This window comes from Eumetopias jubatus, unplaced genomic scaffold, assembly GCF_037043125.1.
Source record: "Eumetopias jubatus isolate StellerSeaLion01/CBP00866 unplaced genomic scaffold, mEumJub1_p1.0 scaffold_11, whole genome shotgun sequence".
NCBI lineage: Eukaryota > Metazoa > Chordata > Mammalia > Carnivora > Otariidae > Eumetopias > Eumetopias jubatus.
This window is the reverse complement of record NW_028274817.1, coordinates 40612536-40631884: the sequence shown is the minus strand read 5'-3', so window position 1 is coordinate 40631884 and position 19349 is coordinate 40612536. Positions and strand designations below refer to the sequence as shown.

The 19349-nt window shown below is 36.8% G+C and overlaps 1 protein-coding gene and 1 pseudogene across 1 annotated transcript in view; one reads left to right on the top strand and one right to left on the bottom strand.

The window, feature by feature from the left end:
* LOC114199987 (large ribosomal subunit protein eL32 pseudogene) overlaps positions 1-1765 on the bottom strand; it is a 248784-nt pseudogene extending 247019 nt beyond the window's left edge.
* The window catches only part of IL1RAPL2 (interleukin 1 receptor accessory protein like 2), a 629876-nt gene that overhangs the window by 556080 nt on the left and 54447 nt on the right, over positions 1-19349 (top strand). The gene's annotated exons all lie outside the window — the stretch shown is intronic.

The window sequence follows — 19349 nt, the reverse complement described above, 5'->3', positions numbered from 1 at the left end:
CAAGCTAAGTAATTAACAGGAAAACTGGTTCCAAACCAGTGAAACTTGCAAGGCCTTTGCAGAGGCAAACTTGGAACCACTCTGAGGGAATGCCTTCATAGCCCTCAGCACCCAGGACTCCCACAAAAAAAAAAACAAAACCAAAACCAAAAAACAATCCCTGTTGTAGATAAAAATACAGTAATGAAATTATAAACCTCACAAGAAAATTAACCACTATGAGTGTGCTTCCATTGACACAAATGGGAAAAAAATTGTTTCCTAAGAAATAGAGATAATAGGACAATTTAAAGGAGACAAAATGGGTTCATTGAAAATTGTCTAAAAAAATCAAGAGTAAAGAACAACTATGTGGCAAGAATATGGTATTGATGGTTAATCTATGGCCTTTATAAAAACAGTAGCCCATCAAGGGATTGGGGCAGTGGAACTAGATAAGGAAATTAAAAATTAAATTTTTACCCTTGAGAAATTCTTAGAAAATCCCAGTACATGGGGAGATTATGATGTGTGGCCAACTCTTAACTATAGGAAACAAACTGAGGGTTGCTGGAGGGGAGGTTGGTGGGGAATGGGATAACTGGATGATGGGCATTAAAGAGGGCACATGATGTAATGGGCACTGGGTGTTATATGCAATGGATAAATAACTGAACTCTACATCTGAAACTAATGATACACTAGATGTTGACTAATTGAATTTAAATAAAAAATAAATTAAAAAAAAGATGTGTGGCCAAAATTAGATTTTATCTTTCCATACTTACCTGCAATTCTCTCACATTAGGTAAGTCAGTCTCAGGTTCTTTTAAAGTTGTCTCAGAGCAATTGTATGGGTTTGAAATGCAAAATAGAATCTCTATGGGCTAGATGAAACTTATACATAGACCATTCAATGATTAGGGTGATGACTTTAGCTTTGAAAAAAAACCAAACATGAAGAGCTCATAGAATGTGTATTCTACTTACATTTTATTCAATTTATTTTGTGTATTGTCCTTTTATCTGTCCCCTCCCAGATGTAAATTTCCTGAGGACATTGATCTTTTTTAACTTTTAACAGCTTTATTGAGTTGTAATTTACATAGCATACAATTTACCCATGTAAGGGTACCATTCAGTGGTTTTTTAGTAAATGTATACATTTCTGTAGCCTTCGTTACAATGCAGCTTTAAAAACTTCCATCCCTGACCCCAGCCATAAGTAACTACTGATTTACATTCTGTTTCTATAGTCATGTGTTTTCTAGAAATTTCACATAAATGGAATCATACAGTATGTAGTCTTTTGTGTCTGATGTCATTCATTCAGCATAATGGCTTTGAGGTTTACTCATGTTGTAGCATGTATCAGTAACCATCCACATGTTGGTGGAAATTTTAGTTGTTTTGAGCTGTTACAAATAATGCTGATATGGGGAGGTAGTTCAAGATAATGTAGGAAGGGACTGAACTCACCATGGAGACACCAAATCTATAGCTACATATGAAATGATTTCCTCTGTACAAGACCTGAAAACTACCTGAGAATTTCTTCACATTGGGCAAACAAGAAAAAGGCCACATGGTAGGAAGTAAGACAGGCTAAGACATAATCTCACCATAAACCTCACCCCTGGTGCAGCAACTTACAATCAGGGGAGAACTCACAAACCTGGAGCTTCTCCTCAGGAGCAAAGCGTTCATTCACCACATTGGTTACCACCAGTTTTTTAATACCTGCAACTAAGAGATGAGCCTCCAAATATCTGGCTTTGAAAATCATTAGGGTTACTGTCCCAAAGACCCAAAGGGCTGTAGTGAACTGAGAAATATTTATTAAAAGGCTCATGAATGGACTCACTCACCTCAGGGCTGCCAGCACAGAAACAGTTATTTACAAAGCACTCAGACTTATGTGAAAGAGATTAATTTGTTAATCTTAAAGCACCAGCTGAAGGTTCAGGGGACTGTCAGGATACTCTCCAGGGATGGAGGCTAGTGGGCACTGTTTTCACATTCTCCTTCTGCCCTGCTAAATCTATCAGGCACCATCTTTTTTTTTTTTTTCTTTTCTCAGTGGGAACCATCTTTGGGCTCTTTCTCTGCTGTGCTCCAGAGCACCGGTATCTCCCAGACAGGAGCTTTTACACACATCTTGTACCCTGGTTTTTGTGTCTGGCACTCTGGTTTTTTCAGCTGCTGCCCAAGGAATGCCCCTTTATCTCTTGGTTCCAGAGGCCAGGGCTTTTATGTTCATGGGCCCCATGGGACTATAACAATAAGAGAAACAGTTCTACAGACTACTACAACACAGAGGGTTCTGCATAGACAGCGAACTGAAACAGACCCTCAGTCTGTCTGTGAAAGAGGCCTATTTGCTTGTCTTGGAACTAAAGACTGAGAAGCAAGCTTTAGGTTTGGCACATATTTAGGGACCTACATAGGCTGAGGGATACCATATTGCACTCTGCCTTGCTCTGTCTCACTGGTATCTCTCAGAAAGAAGCTTATATGTTTGCCTGGAGCCCCAATTTTTGTGACTGTCACTAGGGGATAACTCCAGCTCACCAGGTCTGCAGGCCAGCAGTGCTTATGCTTGCAGCCACACAGGACTGTATATATTTGCATACTTTAAAAGCTGCTGCCTAAGGATCCGGCTTCCAACCAGCCTGAATCTAAGGGCTGACTGAAACACACCCCTGTGGGACACTGATAGGTTTTTACGCACCCTCAATTACTGGGAGCTATTAAAAATGTAATAGGCTATTTGGAAAATCACAAAGGTTTGAGAGACAGCAAAGAGCTGAGGCAATTGAACACTAAGGATCATGTCCTATGCAAGGTCACTACTTCAAAACTAGGAGAGGTGGTTATTTCATCTAAGGTATAGAAATCAACACAGAGGATCAAGTAAAATTAAACAGAAGGAAATGTTCCAAACAAAAGGACAAGGTAAAACCTCAGGAAAAAAAAAAAAAACTTAATGAAATGGAAATAAGTAATTTACCTGATAAAGAATTCAAAGTAATAGCCATAGACATGCCCACTAAATTCATGACAAGAATGTGTGAACACACTGAGAACTTCAACAAAAAGATGGAAACTATAAGTACCAAACATAAGTCACAGAACTGAAGAATACAATAACTGCACTGAAAAATACAATACAGAGGTTTAACAGCAGATTAGATGAAACAGAAGAAATAATCAGTGAACTTAAACACAAGACAGTAGAATTCACCCAATCAGATCAGCAAAAAAGAAGAAAAAAAGTGAAGATAGCTTTTGGGACTTAGGAGACAATATCAAGTGGACTAACATTTATGTTATAGGGATTCCAGAAGAAGAGAGACAGAAAAGGCCAGAAAATTTATTTGAAGAAATAATGGTTGAAAAATTCCCTAACATTAGGTAAGGAAATAGGCATCCAGATCCAGGAAGCCAAAAGTATCCAAATAAGAGAAATCTAAAGATATGCACACCAATATAAGTAATTAAAAAATCAAAGGATTTTGGGGTGCCTGGGTGGCTCGGTTGGTTAAATGTCTGCTTTTGGCTCAGGTCATGATCCCAGGGTCCTGTGAGCAAGCCCCACATCAGGCTCCCTGCTCAGCAGGGAGGCTGCTTCTCCCTCTCCCACTCCCCCTGCTTGTGTTCCCTCTCTCACTGTCTCTCTCTCTCTCTGTCAATTAAATAAATAAATAAAATCTTTAAAAAAAAGTTTTTGCCAAGGTGACACAGGCAAAAGCACCCCAGAACACTCCAGATTCATACCATTTTGGCTTCAGATAGCTTGCTAGGGCACCCCACATGCAGAGCGCGTTGGAAACTCTTGGCTGATGTCTGCTTTAGGTCCAGCCACCCTACCAAATTGTCCCTTGCATGGAGTGCCCCGGGAACCCCAAGCTTATTCCTGCATTGATTTCAGCCACTCCACTAGGGCACCCCCTGTGTGAAATGCCTTCGAACACTCCTGCCCCTGTTAGCCTTGGTTCCAGTCACCCAGGCAGGGAACCCACTGTGAGAAACACCTTGGGACACCCCAGCTGGTACCCAATTCAATTTCAGCTGTCCCACCAGTATGGGAGTCCTGGGGCACCCTGGCTTATACTCAGTTAAGCTTTAGCCATTCCACCAAGGCAAATATTGTGTGGAGAGCCCAGAGACCACACCAGACCATGCCCATTCCAGCTTTAGTCATCCTGCCAGGATGTGCCCTGCATAGAGCACCACAGCGCCTCCCAACCTATACTTCACCTTGGCTTTAGCCACTCTTCAGGGCACCTTCTATATAGAGTCCAGGAACACCCGAGTTTACATCCATTTCAGCTTCGGCTATCCTGCCAATGTGTCGTCTGTGGGAAGAGTTCAGGGTACCCCTAGTTTGCAACCAGTTTAGGTTCAGCTATCCTGCCAGGGCACCCTCTGTGGGAAGAGCTCAGGGACCTTCCAACCTGCACACTATGTCAGCTCCTGCTACCCTGCCAAGGTACCCCCTTAAGAGAGACTCTGGGACATACCACTTTGCACCCATTTCAGCTTCAGCTGTCCTGATAAGGTGCCCTCAATGCATAGAACCCCAGACAACCCAGCCTGTATCCACTTCAACTTTGCCTGTTCTTACAGGTCAGCTGTTACATGAAAAGCTTCAGGACCCCCATCCCATGCCAGCCACAGGGCCAACCAGCCAGCATAAGTCACCAAGTACACACAATCTATATAAGAGACAACTGTATGCAAGACCATCCTTTCCAGTTTAGGAGAAGTAGCTATTTTACCTAAACCACAGAAACAAACACAGAAAATCAAGGGAAACAGAGGACTATGCTCCAAAAGAAAGAACAAGATAAAACTCCCCAAAAACCTAAATGAAATGTAGCTAGGCAATATGCCTAATAAAGTATTTGAGGTAATTGTTGTAATGATATTCACTGGGCTGGAGTTAAGAGTGGAAGAACTCAGTGAAGCCTCCAATAAAGAGATAGAAAATATAAAAAAGAACCAACCAAAGTTGAAGAATACAATAACTGCAATTAAAAAAAAAAAACACACCAGGTAGAGGGAATCAACAGTGGATTAGTGGATGCAGAAGAATATATCAGTGTTCTGGAAGACAGTGTATTAAAGCACTCAAGCTGAACAGTAAAAGGAATTGAATTTTAAAAAATGAAGATAGTTTAAGGGATTTCTTAGACAACATCAAGTAAACAAACATTGTATTATAGGGGTCCCAAAAGAAGAAAAGAGAGAGTGGTAGAAAATGTATTTGAAGAAATAATAGCTGAAAACTTCCCTAACTTGTGAGGGAAATAGACATACAAATTGAAGAAGCACAGGGAGTTCCAAAGAAGATGAGCCCACAGAGGTCCACACCAAGACACATAGTAATTAAAATGTCAAAGGTTAAAGAGAAAGAGAAAATCTTAAAAGTAGCAAGAGAGAAATAGTTACCTACAAGGGAAAACCTGTAAAGTTATCAACTGAATTTTCAGCAGAAATTTTGCAGGCCAGAAGAAAATGGCATGATATATTCAGTGCTCAAAAGGGAAAACAAAAACAAAAAAAACCCTACAACCAAGAATACTCTACCTGGTAAGTTTATCATTCAGGTTTGAAGGAGCAATAGTTTCCCAAACAAAAGAAAAAAAGTTTACTACCACTAAGCCAGGCTTATAAGAAATATTAAATGTGATAAGAGAGATAAGATGGCAGAGGAGTAGGAGGACCCTAGATTCATCTCATCCCACAAATACAACTAACTATCAAAAAATTCAAAATATCCAGTAAATCAACCTGAAGGCAGACAGAACAAACTCCACAACTAAAGCAAGAGAAAAAGCAACATTGAAGAAGGTAGGAAGTATGGAGATATGGCCTGGGAAAGAAAAGGATTGCTGGTGCTGTGGAGGGGAGGGAACCATGACTGTGGAGAAAGGCAAGAGAAAGAGGAAAACAAAGGGGAGCACATCAGGAGAACATTTCCCCAAAGCCATTAGCTTGGAAAATGAGAGAGGCTGAATTTTGTGAGTTCTTGCAATCCATGGGGCTTAAAGATTAAAGTTTAAGGGTTGGTGGGCTTGGCTGAGATAGAGCCTGGAGGACACTGAATTGTTCCTGGAGAGAAGGCAGGGAAACAGTCCGGGGACAGATGGCATGGAAACAGCAATTTAAAGAACGCCTAGGGCATACAGCAAGGAGATTATTTGCTCTTCTTGGACAGTGTGCTTGAGAAGCAGTGTTCATGGAGACGCCTCTCCAGGGACAAAGGAGCTGGCTGGCACAATTTTCCTCCCCCACCCCTCAGCATAAACATAGAGCTGTCTGAGGAAAGCTGCTCAACCTCAACTCTGGCTGCCTAACTTCCTTAAACCAAGTTCCACACCCCTGTGCTCTGGCAGGACTGACCTTTTCAGTCAAGCTTGTCTCAGTCCCAGTGTGGCAGACTTCTGCCCCAGAAGACCAGTGCAGGCCCCTGACCACACCACATCCCTAAAGCCTAGAGTTTTACAAGTCAGCAAACTTGGGTAGGAAAAAGCCCAGAGAACACTGCACTGTCCTGCAGAAAAAGCAGACAACCTGGAGGCAGATGGTATGGAAACAGCAATCTGAAAAAAACACCTCAGACACACAGAGGGGAGATTATTCACTCTTCTCAGAGTGCTTCCCTGAGAGGCAGCATTCATGAAGATGCCTCTCCAGGGACAAAGGGGCTGGCTGGCACCATTTCCCTCCCCCAAGCCTCGGCATAAACATAGAGCCACTTGCTGGAAGTAGCACTATACCCACACTGGGTGCCTAACCTGCTTACACCAAGTTCCACACCTTTGTGCTTTGGCAGGACTGCCTTCCTTAGTCAAGCTTACCTCCATCCCAACACATCAGTACCCTTCCCCAGAAGACCAGGAGAAACTCCTGCCCACAGCACATCTCTGACCAGAAAGTTCTGCAGGGCTTTAGTTATAGTGAAAGTAATATCAAGTCTCATTTAAAAAGCAGACCAGAGCACATCTCGTTAAAACTTGCCATATTCTGGCCAAGGACCAAACACTGCCCACTCTGAGCAAAGAGAGTCTCCGCAGATGACTGGCCTGAAGGATAGAGTAGCCAAAACACAGTAACAGCACAAACCATATACACCAGAGACACTCCCTGAAGGGCCAGGCCTTGGACACTACATGAACTCTTCTTCATAAAGCCATTACTGTCAGGAGCAGGAAACATAAGGAACTTTTCTAACATAGAGAAGGCCAAGACAGACAATATGCCAAGATGGAGGAGTTCATCCCAAATGAAAGAATAAGACAAGGTTATGGCCAGAGATCTAAGCAAAAAAGATACAAGTAATATGCCTAATGGAGAATTTAAAGCAACAATCACAAGGATACTAGCTAAGCTTGAGAAAAGAATGGGAGACTTCAGGGAGATCCTTCCACATGGATAAAAGAGTTTAAAAAGAGTCAGAAATAAAAAATGAAATAACTGAAATTGTTAACAGGCTTGATGTAATGAATACAAGTCTGGAAGAAGCAGAGGAATGAATAAGTGATACAGACAACAAAATAGTGGAAAATAACGAATCTGAACAAAAGAGAGAAAGAATTATGGAACACAAGAATAGACTTAGGAAATTCAGTGACTCCATCAAACATAATAAGATTCATATTATAGGAGTCCCAGAAGATGAAGAGCAAGAAAAGGGGACAGAAAATTTATTCGAGAAAATAATAGCTGAAAATTTCCCTAATCTGTGGAAGGAAACAGACATCCAGATCCAGGAGGCAGAGACAGCTCACATCAAAATCAACAAAAGCAAGCCAATGCCAAGACATATTGGAATTAAATTTATGAAATATAGTGATTAAGAAAAATTCTTAAAAGCAACAAGACAAAAGAAATCCTTAACTTACAAGGGAAGAACCATAAGGCTAGCTGGAGATTTCTCAACAGAAATGTGGCAAACAAGAAGAAAGTGGCATGATATGTTCAAATTGCTGAATGAGAAAAATCTGTAGCCAAGAATACCCAATCTAGCAAAGCTATAATTCAGAATAGGAGAGATAAAATGTTTCCCAGACAAAAAAAAAACTAAAAGAATTTGTGAACACTAAACCATCCCTGTGAGAAATATTAAAGGGGACTCTTTTAATGGAAAAGTAAGACCAAAGTGACAAAGATAATAAAGGAACAGAGAAAATCTCCAAAAGCAATAACACAACAAGTAATAAAATGATACTAAATACATATCTATCAATAATTACTCTGAATATAAATCAATTAAATGCTCCAGTCAAAAGACATAGGGTGTCAGAATGGATTAAAAAAAAAAAAAAGACCCATCTATATGCTGCCTACAAGAGACTCATTTTAGACCTAAAGACATTTGCAGATTGAAAGATTGAAAGTGAAGGTATGGAGAAACATTTGTCATGCAAATGGATGTCAAAAAAAAGGTGGAGGAGCAATACTTATATTGGATGAACTAGACTTTCAACCAAAGACTGTAACAAGACATGAAGAAGGGCACTATATAATAATAAAGGGGTAAATCCAAGAGGAAGATCCAACAATTGTATTTTGCACCCAACCTAGAAGTACCCAAATATTAAAACAATTAATAACAGACATAACAGAACTCATTGATAATAATACAATAATAGTAGGTGACTTTAACACCCCCACTTACATCAGTGGACAGATCATCTAAGCAGAATATAAGCAAGGAAATGATGGCAGTGAATGACACACTGGACCATATGGACTTAGATATATTCACAACATTCCATCCTAAAACAAAATACACATTCTTTTCAAATGCACATGGAACATTCTCCAGAATAGATCACATACTAGGTCACAAATCAGGCCTCAAAAAGTACAAAAAGATTGAGATCATACCATGCATATTTTCTGACCACAATGCCATGAAACTTGAAGTCAACCACAAGAAAAAATTTGGAAAGACCTCAGATACATGGAGGTTAAACAACATGCTACTAAAGAATGAATGGGTCAACCAGGAAATTCCAAAAGAAATTTAAAAAAATACATGGAAACAAATAAAAATGAAAACAAAATGGTCCAAAAACTTTGGTATGCAGCAATAGCTGTCCTAAGAGGGAAGTATATAGCAATACAGGCCAACCTTAGGAAGCAAGAAAAATCTCAAATAAACAAACTAATATTACACCTAGAAGAGCTAGAAAAAGAATAACAAGTGAAGTCTAAAGCCAGCAGGAGGGAAGAAATAATAAAGATTAGAGTAGAAATAAATGATATATAGATCAATGAAACCAGGAGTTGGTTCATTGAAAAAAATAATAAAATTGATAAAAAGAGAAAGAACCCAAGTAAATAAAAGCATAAATGAGAGAAGAGAAATAACAACCCACACCACAGAAATACAAAAAATTATGAGAATATTATGAAAAACCATATGCCAAAAAATCAGAAAACCTGGAAGAAATATATACATTCCTAGAAACATATAAACTACCAAAACTGAAACAGCAAGAAATAGAAAACTTGAGCATACAGCAGCAAAGAAATTGAATCAGTAATCAAAAATCTCCCAGGAAACAAAAGTCAAGGACCAGATGGCTTCACAGGGAAATTCTACCAAACATGTGAAGAAGTTAATACCTATGCTTCTAAAGCTGTTCCAAAAAATAGAAAAGGAAGGAAAACTTACAAATTCACTCTATAAGGCTTACATTTCTTTGATACCAAGACCTGATAAAGACTCCACTAAAAAAGTGAACTACAAGCCAATATCTCTGATGAACATGGATGTAAAATTTCTCAATAGAATACTAACAAACTGAATTCAGCATTTCATTAAAAGAATCATTCACCACAATCAAGTATGATTTATTCCTGGGCTGCAAGTGTGGTTCAATATTGCAAATCAAACAATGTGATACATCAGATTAATAAAAGAAAGTATAAGGACCAAATGATCCTTTCAATAGATGCAGAAGAAGCATTTGACAAAGTACAACATCCATTCATGATAAAAACTTTCAACAAAATAGAGTTAGAGGGAAAATACCTCAATATAACAAAGGTCATATATGATAAACACACAGCTAATATTGTCCTCAACCAGGAAAAACTGAGAGCTTTTCCTCTATGGTCAGGAGCAAAACAGCGATGTCCACTCTCACCACTGTTATTTAACATAGTACTAGAAGTCCTAACCACATCAGTCAGACCCCCCCCAAAAAAATAGAGAAAGAAAAAAAGTCATCCAAATCAGCAAGAAGAAGTAAAACATTCACTATTTGCAGATGACATGATACTCTATATAGAAAACCTGAAAGACTCCACAAAAAATTGCTATAGCTGATACATGAATTCAGTAAAGTCACAGGATACAAAATCAATGTTCTGAAATCTGTTGCATTTCTCTACACCAATAATGAAACAGCAAGAAGAGAAATCAAGGAATCAATCTCATTTACAACTGCACCAAAAAAAAACATAAGATACATAGGAATAGACCTAACCAGAGATAAAAGATCAGTACTCTGAAAACTATAAAACAATGATGAAAGAAATTGAAGAGGACATAAAGAAATGGAAACACATTCTATGCTCATGAATCGGAAGAACAAATATTGTTAAAATGTCCATATTACCCGAAGCAATCTGCACATTTAGTGCAATCCTGTCAAAATACCACCAGCATTTTTCACAGTGCTAGAACAAACAATCCTAAAATTTGTGTGGAACCACAGAAGACCTCAAATAACAAAAAACTTTGGAAAAGCAAAGCAAAGCTAGAATAATCACAATTCTGGACTTCACGTTATATTACAAAGCTGTAGGGATCAAAATAGTATGGTACCAGCACAAGAATAGACACATAGATCTACGGCACAGAATAGAAAACTCAGAAATGAACCCAAAACTATACGGTCAGTTTATCTTTGAAAAAGCAAGGAATATAAAGGAATGAAATCTTGACATTTGCAATAATGTGGATGGAGCTAGAGAGTATAACGCTAAGCAAAATAAGTGAGTCAGATAAAGGCACATATCACCATGCATTTCCACCATAAGTCAACTTGAGACCCACTATATGTATGCAGCCTTTTTTTTATGCAGCCTTTTTGAGTGCCCAGAAAGTTCTACCAAACTTAGTAGACACAAGTATAGAGGATGACTATGTGTACACAAATGATGTCAGGTTTCTATCATTTTCATTGTGTTTTCATCTTGCCTCAAAATGAGATTTTCATCATAGACTCTTCTGCAATTTGCCTTTATCACACAACTTGGCCTCATTTTGCACTCCTTCCCTACAAAGGGATGTGAGTATTTACACTCCTTTCAACCTCATTTTCTTAACATCTGTATTGGCATTATATTGTTCAGAGAACATCGTTTGTATAAATTAAAACCTTTTAAGGTTATTGAGGCTTATTTTATGGCCCATATAAAGTCTACCCTGCAGAATATTCCATGTCCTATTGAAAAAATGTGTATTCTGCTCTTGACTATTCTGTAAGTGTCTGTTAGATATAACTCATTTATGGTGTTGTTTCAATCTCCTAATTTCTGGCCGATGTTCTGCCTAGTTTTTCTATTCATTTGTAAAAGTGGGTTGTTGAAGTCTCCAACTATTGATGAATTATGTATTTCTCCCTTCAGTTGTGTCAGTTTCTGTTTCATGTATTTAGGCATTCTGTTGTTAGGTGCATTCATATTTTTAATCATTATATCCTTCCTATGAATTGTTCCTTTCATCATTCTCAACTGTCTCTCTTTGGTCAGTAACTCTCTTTTGCCTTAAACTCTATTTTGCCTGATATTAGGACAGCCAAAAAAAGGTTATTTCTGGTTATTCTTTCCAGAGTATATATTTTTCCATCTTTTTACTTTCAATCTACTTTGAATCAAAAGTGTGTCCCTTGTAGGCAGCATATGATTGGACAACAGTTTTTAAATCCATTGTACAGATATATGACTTTTGATTGGAATATTTAGTCCATTTACATTAAATGTAATTAAAGAGAAGATAGGATCTATGTTTACCATTTGGCTATTTTTTTCCATTAATTTTATTTCTTTTGTTCTTTTATTCATTTAATATTGCCTGTTTTGAAGTTTAAACAGATTTTTTTTATACAATGTAATTGCCTTGTCAATTTTACTAAATTCTTGAGTTATTTTCTTTTTTTTAAGATTTTATTTATTTTTTGTCAGAGAGAATGAGAGTGAGAGAGGCAGGTAGAGGGAGAAGCAGACTCCCTGCTGAGCAAGGAGCCCGTTGGACTCAATCCCAGGACCCTGGGATCATGACCTGAGCTGAAGGCAGATGCTTAACCAACTGAGCCACCCAGGTGTCCCTTGAGTTTTCTTAATTGTTGTCCTAGAGATTACAACTGACTTTCTATCTTTATAGAGTAACACCAACTTAATTTCAATAGTAAACAAAAAGCTTTGTAACTATTATCTTATTTCCTCCTTCTTTCCTAAAGCTTATTATTGTTATACAAATTATGTGTGTACATATTATAAGCCCATCAATGCAGTTTTATAATTTTTTGTATATCTTGAATCAGATAAGGAAAGAGAAACAAACAAAAATCCATATGCACTGTTTTTATATTTACCTATCTGGTTACCTTTGCTGGCGCTTTTTATCTCTTCATGTAAATTAGTTTTTGTTTAGTGTTCTCTTATTTCAGCCTGAAAGTTCAGTTTAATATTGCTTGTGGGAAAGACAGAATCTCCAAGTTTTTTTATATGTAAGTCTTAATTTTTCTTCAGTTTTGAAGGATAGATTTTTTAGATATAGAATTCCTTATTGACAGTCTTTTTCTTTCAATGCCTGAAAAATATCATCTTACTGGTCTCCATGGTTGTTGATGAGAAATAAGTTTCTCTTAAATGTATTGAGTTGTTTTTCTCTTGTTGCTTTCAAAGTCTTCTTTTTGTGTTGGGCTTTAGAAGTGTAATTATGTTGTGCCTAGGCGTATCTCTCTTTGACTTTATCCTACTTGGATCTATTGAATTTTTTGAATGTGTAGATTAATGCTTTTCAACCATTTTGGGAAGTTTTGGTGATTATTTCTACGTATACTCCTCCTGCCCCTTCCTCTAGCTCCTCTTTTTCGGAGGCTCCCATTATGTGTATGTTGATATGCTTGATTTTTGTTCCATAGGCCTCTGACTCTCTGTTCAATCTTAATTTTTTTCTTTCTACTTCTTGCTCTGGGTAATCTCAATTGACCTACCTTCAGATTCACTGATTCTTTCTTTTGTTAGTTCAAATCTACTATTGAGATCCAATGGGGGAATTTTTCATTTCAATTACTATATTTGAAACCCCAGAATTTCTGTTTTTTTTTTTTAAATAATGTCTCCTTATTGATATATTATATTTGGTGAGATATTCTTCTCATTTAACTTTAATTATGTAGATGTGCTTTCCTTTAATTATTTTAACATGTTTGTAAAAGTTGATTTACAAAACCATAATGAGATATCATCTTACACCTGTCAAAATGGCAAAAATTAAAAAGACAAGAAATAACAAGTGTTTCTGAGGATGTGGAGGGAAAAAGAACCCTCTTGCTCTGTTGGTGAGAATGCAAACTGGTGCGACCACTGTGGAAAACAGTATGGAGGGTCCCCCAAGAATTAAAAATAGAAATACCATGTTATTCAGTAATTCCACTAATGGGTACTTACCCCCCCCAAAATGAAAACACTAATGCGGAAAGCTATATGCACCCCTATGTTTATTGTAGCATTATTTACAATAGCCAAGATACAGAAGAAACCCAATGATCCACTGACAGATGAATGGATAAGGAAAATGTCACACACACACACACACACACACACACACACAGGAATATGCAACCATAAAAAGGAATGAGATTGTGCCTTTTGTGACAGCATGGATGGACCAAGAGTGTATTACGCTGAGTGAAATAAGTCAGACTGAGAAAGACAAATACCATATGATTTCACTCATATGTGGAATCTAAGAAACAAAACAAATGATCGAAGGGGAAAAGAGAGAGAGACAAAACAAGAAATAGACTCTTGACTATAGAAAACAAACTGATGGTTACTGGAGGGGAGGTGGGTGGTATATTGGGTTAAATAGTTGATGAGGATTAAGGAGGGCACTTGGGATGAACATAGGGTGTTGTATGTAAGTGTTGAATCACTAAATTGTACGCCAGAAACTAATATTACACTGTATGTTAACTAACTGGATTTTAAATAAAAGCTTTTTAAAAAGGAAATGTTAAAGGTATTCTTTTAAGTGAAAAAAGTGGATGTAATTAGACATAAGAAAGTTATGAATAAAAAGATGTAAAATATGAAAACATCTACACAAAACATGGAGGAGGGTGTAAAAATAGAAATTTATATTTTTTCTTTTTCTTTTTTAAGAATGTGATTGAACTTAAATGACCATTAAATTAATATAAACTATTTATGTTATGTATGAAACACATGGTTACCATGAAACCTAAGCCTATGATAGGTACATAAAATTAAAAAAAAAAAGAAGAGCCAAACATAAAACCATAGAAACTCATCAATCACAAAGAAAGAGAGCAAAAGAATAAGAAAGAAACAGAGAATTTCAAAAACAATTAGAAAATCAATAGCAAAATGACAATAAGTACATAATTATCAATAATTACTTTAAATGTAAAAGACTTAAGGGCACCTGGGTGGCTCAGTTGGTTGAGCATCTGCTTTTGGCTCAGGTCATGATCCCAGGGTCCTGGGATTGAGCCCCGCATTGGTTCCCTGCTTGGTGAGCCTGCTTCTTCCTCTCCCTCTGCCTGCCGCTCCCTCTGCCTGCCGCTCCCCCTGCTTCTGCACACGCTCTCTCTCTGTCAAATAAATAAATAAAAACCTTAAAAAAAGTAAAAGGCTAAAATGATCCAATCAAAAGACAAAGGATTACAGAATGGATTCAAAAAAAAAAAAAAAACAAGTGCCATCTATATGCTGCCTAAATGAGACACACCTCAGATCTAAAGACATATACAGACTGAAAGTAAAGGTATGGAAAGGTATTTACCGTGCAAATGGAGACAAACAAGAAAGCTGGGGTAGCAGTTATTACATCAGACAAAAAGGACTTTAAAACAAAATCTGTGCCAAGGGGCAAAGAAAGGCATTACATAATAATAGAGGGATCAATCCAACAAGAGGGTATAACAATTGTAAATAACTACACATGCAATACTGGAACACCTAAACACATAAAGCACCTATTGACTGATATATTGAGAGAAATTTATGGTTATACAAAAATAGTAGGGGACTTTAACACCCACTTATATCAATAGAATGATCATCTAGGCAGAAAATCAAAAAGGAAACTGTCATTTGATGACACATTGGACCTGATGGATATAACATATATATAGATCATTCCATCCAAAACCAGAATACCCTTTCTTTTAAATTGCACATGGAAAATTCTCCATAATAGATTGTATATTAGGCCACAAAACAAATCTCAAAAAAATTAAAAAGATTGAAATCATACCATGCATCTTTTATAATAAGAACAGTATGAAGCTAGAAATAAATCCAAGAAAAAAAAAACTGGAAAAAAACACAAACACATGGAGAATACACAGCATGATACTAAATAACCAATGTGTCAATGAAGCAATGAAGAGAAGAAATTAAAAAAAAAATGCTGGAGACAAAATGGAAACACAAGTGTCCAAAATCTTTGGGACAGAGCAAAAGCAGTTTTAAGAGGGAAATATATAGCAATAACAGGCCTATCATCTCAAGAAACAAGAAAAAGTTCAAATAAACAATTTAACTTCATACCTAAAGGAATTAGAAAAAGAAGAACAAAGCCCAAGGTGAATAGAAGGAAGGAAATAATAAAGATCAGAACAGAAATAAATGAGACTAAAAAAATAGAAAAAAAATCAATGAAACTAAAAGCTGGTTCTCTTTTATTTTATTATGTTATGTTAATCATCATACATTACATCATTAGTTTTTGATGTAGTGTTCCATGATCCATTGTTTGGATATAACACCCAGTTCTCCATTCAGTACATGCCCTCTTTAATACCCATCACCAGGCTAACCTATCCCCCCACCCCCTTCCCATCTAGAACCCTCAGTTTGTTTCTCAGAGTCCATAGTCTCTCATGGTTTGTCTTCCCCTCCAATTCTCCCCCTTCATTTTTCCCTTCCTACTATCTTCTTCTTTTATAAACATATAATGTATTATTTGTTTCAGAGGTCAGGTCTGTGATTCAACAGTCTTACACAATTCACAGAGCTCACCATAGCATATACCCTCCCCAATGTCTATCACCCAGCCACCCCATCCCTCCCAGCCCCCATCACTCCAGCAACCCTCAGTTTGTTTCCTGAGATTAAGAATTCCTCATATCAGTGAGATCATATGATACGTGTCTTTCTCTGCTTGACTTATTTTGGTCAGCATAATACCCTCCAGTTCCATCCATGTGGATAAAGAAGATGTGGCGTATATATACAATGGAATATTATGCAGCCATCAAAAGGAATGAAATCTTGCCATTTGCAATGATGTGGATAAAAGTTGGTTCTTTGAAAAAGTAAACAAAATTGATAAACCCTTAGCCAGACTCATCAAGAAATCAAAAGAAAGGACCTAAGTAAATAAATCAGAAATGAGATAGGACATATAACCACTGACACCACAGAAATACAAAGGATTATAAGAGGACACTATGAAAAATTATAGGCCAAAAAAATTGAATAACCTAGAAGAAATGGATAAATTCCTAGAAACATGCAATCTTCCAAAACTGAGCCAGGCAGAAATAGAAAATCTGAGCAGACAGATTACAAATAATAAAATTGAATCAGTAATAAAAAAACTACCAAAACATGATGGTCCAGGACTAGATAGATTCACTGGTGAATTCTACTAAATATTTAAAGAAGATTTAATGCCTATTCTCTTCAAACTATTCCAAAAAGAGAAGAGTAAGATAAGCTTCCAAATGCATTCTACAAGGCCAGCATTACCTTGACAAAGACACCACAAAAACCACAGAAAACTACAGGTCAATATTCTTGATAAACATGCATGCAAAAATCCCCACCAAAATATTAGCAAAACAAATACAACAATTTACTAAAAGGATCATTCAACAGAATCAAGTGGGATTTATTCTGGGGATGCCAGTATGGTCCAATATTTGCAAATCAATGTGATATACCACATCAACAAAGTGAAGGATAAAAGTCATATGACCATCTCAGTAGATGCAGAATGAGCACTTGACAAAGTACATCCATTCATAATAAAATCTCTCAAGAAAGTGGAGATAGAAGAAACATACCTCAACATAATAAAGACCATGTTTGAAAAACCCACAGCTACCATCATACTCAATAGTGAAAAACTAAAATCTTTTCCTCTCAGATAAGGAACAAGACAAGGATGTCCCTTCTCACCACTTTTCAACATAGTACTGAAAGTGCTAGCCACAGAAATCAGACAAGCTAAAAAAAATAACAGGCATATATATTTGTAAAGAAGTAAACTGCCACTATTTGCAGACAATAGGATGTTACACATAGAAAACCCACCAAAGACACCACCAAAATATTATGAGAAATAATATATGAATTCAGTAAGGTTGCAGGATACAGAATTAATACCCATAAATTGGTAGGATTTCTATACACTAACAACGAAGTAGCAGAAATAGAAATTAAGAAAACAACACTATTTACAATTGCAACCAAAAGAATAAAATATCTAGAAATAAACTTACCAAAGAAGCAAAAGACTTGTACTCTAAAACCTATAAAACACTGATGAAAGAAACTGAAGATGACACAAAGAAATGGAGATATTCCATGCTCATGGATTAGAAGAATTAATATTGTTAAAATATCCATATTCCCAAAGCAATCTACAGATTCAATACAATCATTCTCAAAATACCAACAGCATTTTTACAAAACTAGAACAAATAATACTAAAATTTGTATGGAACCACAAAAGGCCCTGAATAGACAAAGCAATCTTTAAAAAGAAAAACAAACCTAGAGGTATCACAATTACAGATTTCAAGATATACTACAAAGCTGCAGTAATAAAAAACAGTGTGGTATTGGCACAAAAATAGATCAAAAGAACAGAATAGAGAGCCCAGAAATAGACCCATAATTACATGGTCAATAAATCCATGACAAAGGAGGTAAAAATATACAATGGGAAAAAGACAGTCTCTTCAATAAATGGTGCTAGGAAAGCTGGTCAGCTGCATGCAAAAGAATGAAATTAGACCACCTTTTAACACCATACATAAAAATAAACTCAAAATGGATTAAGGACCTAAATGTGAGGCTTGAAACCATAAAAATTATAGAAAATAATACAGGCAGTAACTTGTTTCACATTGGCAATAGCAATGTTTTTTCTAGATATGTCTCCTAAGGCAAAGGAAAAAAAAGGAAATATAAATATCATCAAAATAAAAAGCAAAATAAGTCAAGAAAACAAAATGGCAAACTACTGAATGGGAGAAGATATTTGTAAATGATATATTCAATAAGAGGTTAATATCCAAAATATATAAAGAACTTATATAACAATGACGAATCATCATCATTATCTTTATCATCATCATCTGATCAAAAAGTGTGCAGAGGACATAAATAGACATTTTTTTTCCAAAGAAGATATACAGATGGCCAAACAACACATAAAATGATGCACAACATCACTAATCATCAGGGAAATGCAAATCAAAACCACAATGAGATATCACCTTACACCTGACAGAATGGCTAAAATAAAAAAGACAAGAAATAAATGTTGGCAAGGATGTGGATAAAGGGGAACTTGTGCACTGTTGGTGGGAATGTAAATTGGTGCAGCCACTATGGAAAATAGTATGGAGATTCCTCAAAAAATGAAAAAAATAGAACTACTATATAATCCAGCTATTTCACTTCTGGGTATTTAAAAAAAAAAAAAAACTACCGGGGCACCTGGGTGGCTCAGTTGGTTAAGCGACTGCCTTCAGCTCAGGTCATGATCCCAGGGTCCTGGGATCAAGCCCCACATCGGGCTCCCTGCTCGGCGGGAAGCCTGATTCTCCCTCTCCCACTCCCCCTGCTTGTGTTCCCTCTCTCTCTGTCTCTCTCTCTCTCTCTGTCAATTAAATAAATAAAATCTTAAGAAAAAAAAAAGAAAAAGAAAAAAAAAATACTACCTCGAAAATATCTGCACTCTCATGTTCATTAAAGCATTGTTTAAAATAGTCAAGATATGGAAACAACCTGTGTCCTAAAGCATTGTTTAAAATAGTCAAGATATGGAAACAACCTGTGTCCTTCAATGGATG